At 34.1% G+C, this 6,881-nt stretch overlaps 1 protein-coding gene across 1 annotated transcript in view; it reads right to left on the bottom strand.

Annotated features, from left to right (window-relative positions):
• LOC137643842 (uncharacterized) overlaps window positions 1-6,881 on the bottom strand; it is a 59,517-nt gene that overhangs the window by 45,707 nt on the left and 6,929 nt on the right.

Raw genomic sequence — 6,881 nt, 5'->3', positions numbered from 1 at the left:
TACTGTAGTTGGAATGATGACAATGATGAGATGCCTCCACCTTTGGACAACAGACAAGTTCAGTCATCTTTTGATAGTGATGAGCATCACTTGCTCTTGGCATCACTGATTTCCCTTGTTAAGTTTCAGAAGTCCTGTGAATCCTCCCTTAACAATAGAAATTCTGGTCCTTCTACCCCAATTGCTAAATCACCAAGTCAATATGCAGTTAATAGCATTGTATTCAGTAAGGGATCTGAAACTATGCAGTGTACTTTACAGATTTAAGAGCTTCACACAGACTCGAAATATTTTGCATACTGTACTTTAGTTCTACTGCTAAACCCTTGCAAAATAGCAATCACATTTACTTTATAAGAACTAGGTTGTGAAGCAGAACACAAAGTGGGTTAACTAGAATCAATTGTTTTCACCATGTTTCAGACGAGTGTATGCCGTTCACTTGCATGCTTCGTCACTAGCTCTTTGCACAATTACGTAATCAGGATTAGTGAAGGCATTAGTATATACAAGCCCAAAGTGAGCCCTCTATGCACTCTTGCAGTTACCTCCTTTTCAAATGGTAAACCAACTAAGAAATCGACTGATTTTCATACAGCTCATTCCGAGGTGGGCTACAGGAAAATGAGGATGAGGAAAACTCAAAGACAGGTGATGAAAGTAAGGAAGTATTGCCTTTTTAATTTTAGAGTAACCTTGTTGATGGGATTTACCCTAACATTTTAGTAAAGGCAAGGTCAGAAGCTTTGTATTCTACCATATTTGAAAAAGTGGCCACTTCCAAGACAGTTTACACATCTCAACACGCCAACTTCCTTAAGGATAGATTTAAAGAAATTGCCATATAGGAAAATGGACTTTATTATAGATTACAATTTGATAGCCAGTCATTGTGCCTCATAAAGGAAAATCTCTAAATGCAGTTTATGCAAGTTTGTTAACCAAAGAGATTTTATTTGTAGGTAATCAGGAAATGAGTGTGATTGAATCACTTTCCTTTACAGCATCTATAAACGCAGTTTTTATTAGTCTCTTAGAAGAGAAATTTCCAGGACATTTGGGTTTGAATGTAATTTTAGATTCTCTCGCCTGCTTAGATAAAACCTGAGTCAGATAGGACCTACGAGTCAATATCCGCCTTTGTGTGTTTTGTGATTTAGAGAAGAGAACAGATATTTTCATCTATGGTAGGGTCAGTATCTTAGCCACAAGAATGAAAATTAATTTCTCCTATTTTGGGACCTGTGCTTGATGAAGTCAACATTATTAGAGTAGTCGCAGAACTCAAACCGATGTCTTGAGGTTGGTTTCTAATAATACATTAAACTGAACTCCTGGAGAAGAAGCAATATGAACATCGGGTGAGTATAGAAATAAAATATTTCATTATTAGAATTATTTTTTTTTTTTTTTTTTACCACTTATAGCTACTCTGACTAGTCATGACACCAAAGGAAACGTCTTACAACCAGGCATTTAGCATGACCAACCAGAAAACATAAAAAAAATACTTTAATTGAGAGTATAATAAATACTTGATGAGTGGTAATACTTATCATCTGCCTATTGAGGTCACATGCGAATAAACTTTAGATTTTTTTACTATTGCTGCCTTTAACAGGTGCAATTTTGAACTTTAAATTCATCATATTAGTTGTTTTAACTTTATAATTGTTTTATCAGTCTGTAGTAACAATCACATATTTTTATTGAAAAAATAAGAGCCCCAAGGAACTGATCAATTCTATAAGCAATACTTCGGCATTGCTGTATCCTTTTTAGTCCCAATCTGCACTCCCTTTTTAGCCTTCAGCTATACCCCCAATGGTACTTCCTTTCTTCCACCTTGTTATTTAACTTTTTCTTCATTATCAGGGTTTCCCCACAGTTACAAATGGGCTTCCATGCCCCAGTGCCAAGCCCTATGGCCCATGTTCATAAACCTATTCCAAATCCCAAGGAAACGGTAGTTTTTTTCCCATTGATAATATTATAGATGTCTTATCTGAAGAAGTAAAAAGAATACATTTATGTACTACTTATGATGCCTTTGCTCTGCATCAAACAGACTACATGTTAAATTTATTCCTACCACAACAATACTGAAGGTATATGCATAAGCTTTGTCTATAATGACTCTGCTGTCTAAAATAACTATTCTCTACTACAGTATTTCTATTCTTCAAAGCACTGTTTTATCTATTTGGTACGGGCTATAGGAGAGCGGATGTAGATATTTGAATAAAGGGTAGCGATGACCTATGCAAAGAAGAAGTAGACATCCATACCATTGTCATTAATACATAGCCAAAAATTTTAGGTTCTAGGTTGGAACCCAAAACCGGGACAGTTAATGAAATGTATCTATGATGGAATAAGACGTAAGCGTAGGTATGTTGCGAAATCCTAGCATGGATCAATTTGTATACTTAAGTGGGGCAATGAATATGAAAGAAGAATTTGAAAAGTCCAAAGTGACCTCAATGGGTTGCTAAAACTGATGGTAGCAGGGTATTATCGCAACTGATTTCAAGGTAGAATGGGAGAAAATTAAAGATGAAGATTTTCATTATTAATCTTGTCATGGTACGTGTAAAAAAGACTTAATTACAGTAATAAGTATAAGCTTAGAAGCTTTGCACTTAGCTATAATAAACTGAACTTGTGACTGACTGACTGACCCGTTCAAGGTTGTTGTTTGAGATTGCCTGGTTTTCCCAGAGGAACCAGGAACCGTTAATTGGTAACCATCCTTGTTGACCTGACCCATGATTGGTGATAAAGTGTGGAGTATTTAGATAAGGAATATGATACGGACAGTGAAGTTGTACCTGAATTATGTGATTTGAGCTAATGGAATTGCGGGGATAAGGAATGGAGTACTGCAGTCAATATGTCAAATCAAAGACTTAATAAATTCCTACGTCAATAATTGGATCACCGCGTGATCGTGAAGCTGAAGAGGTAAGAGTTCAAGTTCATCTCTGTAATTTGCTCTGGAAAGTAATTAGGCCAAGGCAATACCAAGGTCATTTTTGAAGAGATCGTAATTTTTCTGTAAGAAACAGTAGTTTTTTTCCTAGGTTACATTACCATGGAATGATATACAAAATTACTAATCATTTGCTAAATTATATACTGCCTTGATTTTTGTGTGGTCTCTCCATCTATAATTCCTGTATGGGTTGTTAGTAGGTAAATAGAATTTTTTCATGTTTTAAAGTTTAAGTATAACCTACATTTTTCTGACAGTGGCACCCTGTTCTGAATGTCTGAAAATTATAAGGAAAATACTGACCATTGCATTAAATGGATGGTCGTCGTTCAATAAGTTCGTTATGCATGTTGCATAAGATTTTTCATAATTCTGACCATCCTTTACATTCAGATCTTCCTGCATAATTCCATCCTGTTCGTAATACTGGGCAGGCAATTCATTCTAATAGCCAGGCCTTCTCCATCATGAGGCTCAATACTACGCAGTATTCTTGAAGTTTTATTCCTGCTGTGACCAAGTTGTGGAATGACCTTCCTGATTGGTTAGTTGAATCAATAGAACTTCAAAAGTTCAAAGTGGCTGCAAATATTTTTATGTTGAACAGGCTGACATAAGTCTTTTTATAGTTTTATATGACATGTCTGTTTTGACGTTGTTTCTCTTTGTAGAATGATTTATTGTCAATTTGTTCTCATCCTTTATTTATTTCCTTGTTTCCTTTCCTCGCAGGGCAATTTTTCCCTGTTGGAGCCTTTAGGCTTATAGCATAGATTTTCCAACTAGGGTTGTAGCTTGGCTTGTAATAATGATAATAATAATAAGTTTCACCTTAGCCATTTCGTTACCGTAGCTTTTCGTAGCCGAGAATTTGATTTTTTTTTTTTTTTTTTTTTTTTTTTTTTTTTTTTTTTTTTTTTTTTTTTTTTTTTTTTTTTTTTGTCGTTTCCTATCCTATGCAAATGAGTGATTTTTTAATGGTTTGTTCTGTTGTTCGTTGTTGTCGGTGAACTACGTTGAACTATTCAATTAGTTAATATAACTATTCACCAAAGTATGTTTCTGTTTCATCAGCGCGGATGCAAATATTTCACCTGTATAATGCAATTGTGTAATTTACATGGGATTTATGTCACTTATAAGTAATTAAGAATATAAATAGTTATCTTGGCATATGTGTATGTATACCAACTATATCACATAATTTGCAATCGTTTACATAGCATTTTTTTTCATTTCTGAAATAGTAAGTTCCAGAATAAATATATTTATGGTTTACGTAAAAGGAAATATAGCCTAGTAGACGCATTTTTTCATATCATACATACATACATACATACATACATACATACATACATACATACATACATACATACATGTAGAAATAAAACCTTATGCGAAAAATGTTACTAAGTTTAAAACTGTATTCTGTGAACTGAAGCAGACAAAAAAAAAATCAGTGCATGCATAGTTAAAGGCAATTTGCCAACTTTGTCTAAAGTAGAAGTTAAATCAAGTATTGGCAGGTGATAGAAGAACAGTGTAGGTTTAGACATGCAAGAGCGTGTGGATAAAGTGACTCTTCAAACACTAAAACGATTAGAGTTTGTGATAAGAATAAACATAGAAAAAGCCAATGACAAAATTAATATAGGCAGTCTGGGGGTGGTTGAAATTATATGGTATATGTTGTTAGGTCCCATTACAAATTCTTTGATGGAAAGTGAAGCATGTATTAGAGTACGTAGGAATGAGATTGTCTGGTTTAGTATAAAACGTGTTTTGAGATATTTGTTCAACTCTCAATGGTTGTTCGCCATCTTTATGCTAGAAGTCGGTTGTAGGTGTGCAGCTACGGGTTATGAACATTAGTTGTAAGTGCGACGTGAAAAGGCTGATGTTTGTAAAATATACTGTGTTAATTGTGGTCAGTGAAGAGAAATTGTAGAGGTTGGTAACAAAGCCGCTAGATTAATGAAAGGACTACACAATAGGGATAGAATTACCCCTGCACTAATTATATTACACTGGCTGCCGGTAAAGGCGAGAATCGAATACAAGCTACTCTTACTAACGTTCAAGATACTGAACCAAAATGAACCAAAATATCTAAAAGAATGCATGAAAAAACTAGAACTAGAAACAGATGTTACCATACGACACATGAGTGACAAACAGACTATCTGAACCAAGAACAAATAGTAAATTTGGTGAAAGGGCTTTTAGCTACTGTGCTCCTAGACATTATAATAAACTGCCAACTGAAATGAAGGATTTAAAGGGAGCAATTGAATTTAAGAAGAAACTAAAGACATTACTTTTCACATGATCATATGATTTGGAAGATGCTACAATCAAAGAATTGTATAAGTTATAATGAAAATGTTTCGTTAGATGAATGATATGGACCCGCCCGAGAAGTAGTTCACTCGACTTCAGTGGAGGGTTGGGTTTAAACCCAAAACAAGTAAACAAGTAAGGTAAGAGAGTTTGGGTGTTTGCAATATTTAAAAGCTAGAAGTAAATTGAATGAACAGGAATGAGAAAAATGGATTAACTAATGTTGCTATGCACGGCGAAAGAAAGGAGGTGGTTAATTCAATGTTTGGGAGCAAATATATTGGATAATGGCAATATTAGGCCTAGTTACATAATAGGAGCAACAAGAAAGGTAGCACTGTGCATGAAAATGCTAATCTAATCTATTAGTAGTCCATATTCTCAATGTCGAGTTGACTTCGAGAATTGAGCTTCCTGTAAGGAATTTTAAATGTCGACATTGTCGGCATTTAAAATTCCATACAGGAAGCTAGTGAAAATATATATGAAGGGTTGGTTGAATATGTATGAAAAGGAAGTGGGATTATTATTATTATTATTATTATTATTATTATTATTATTATTATTATTATTAGCTAAGCTACAATCCTAGTTCGAAAAGCAGGATGCTGTAAACCCAAGGACTTCAACAGGTGAAAATAACCCAGTGAGGAAAGGAAATAAATAAACAACGAGAAAAGTAATGAACAATTAGAATGAAATAGTTTAAGAGCAAACAATAACAATGAAGCGTATCTTTGTGAATTATACTTGGTTTTAAGAATTGAAGAAGTATTTATGTAGTATATTTTATGGGGTGATAAGTAGACAACGTAAATAGGTAAAAGGTTTTGCAAAGGCACATTGTGTGATGGTTTGAACATGTGGGGAAAAATAACGACAATAGCTTAGTGAAAAGAGCTTGGAGGATATTGAGATCTGGAGAGGGTGTTAAAGACCTATGGGAAAATAAGGTTCTTGGTTCTAGGAAATGGGTAGTATTTTAAATTGTAAGTGAATGAATGGTGACCGCTGCTAACTCGGTAGACAGCGTGATTGGCTATGACGTCATCAAGGGGCGGAGCTTATCTTGCCCGGACTTTTAGGCATATGAAACAACTGATAATTTGATTTTTTTTTCTACTGCGGTAATTGAAGCATGAATGTGGCCATGGCTTTGCTATTTTTCTCTGGAGTAATATTCGCTATAAGGGAATAGATTTGATATCTACATACACGCATATCCCCTATATAATAAAGAACAAGTGATTGGCTATATATATATATATATATATATATATATATATATATATATATATATATATATATATATATGTGTGTGTGTGTGTGTGTGTGTGTGTGTGCGCATTTATCTCTCCCCGTCCCTCGGGTAAGGGGAGAGATAGTAGTCATACCCTGGTGAGAGGGGAATGCATGTGTGTATATCTATCTAAATTTTTAGCAATAATTTTTGACAGGTTGTGTGCACTAGTATATATATACATATATATGTATATATATATATATATATATATATATATATATATATATATATATATATATATAT

This window comes from Palaemon carinicauda, chromosome 7, assembly GCF_036898095.1.
Source record: "Palaemon carinicauda isolate YSFRI2023 chromosome 7, ASM3689809v2, whole genome shotgun sequence".
Taxonomy (NCBI): Eukaryota; Metazoa; Arthropoda; class Malacostraca; order Decapoda; family Palaemonidae; genus Palaemon; species Palaemon carinicauda.
Note: the sequence above shows the minus strand (reverse complement) of the source record. Positions and strands in the feature narration are given on the sequence as shown.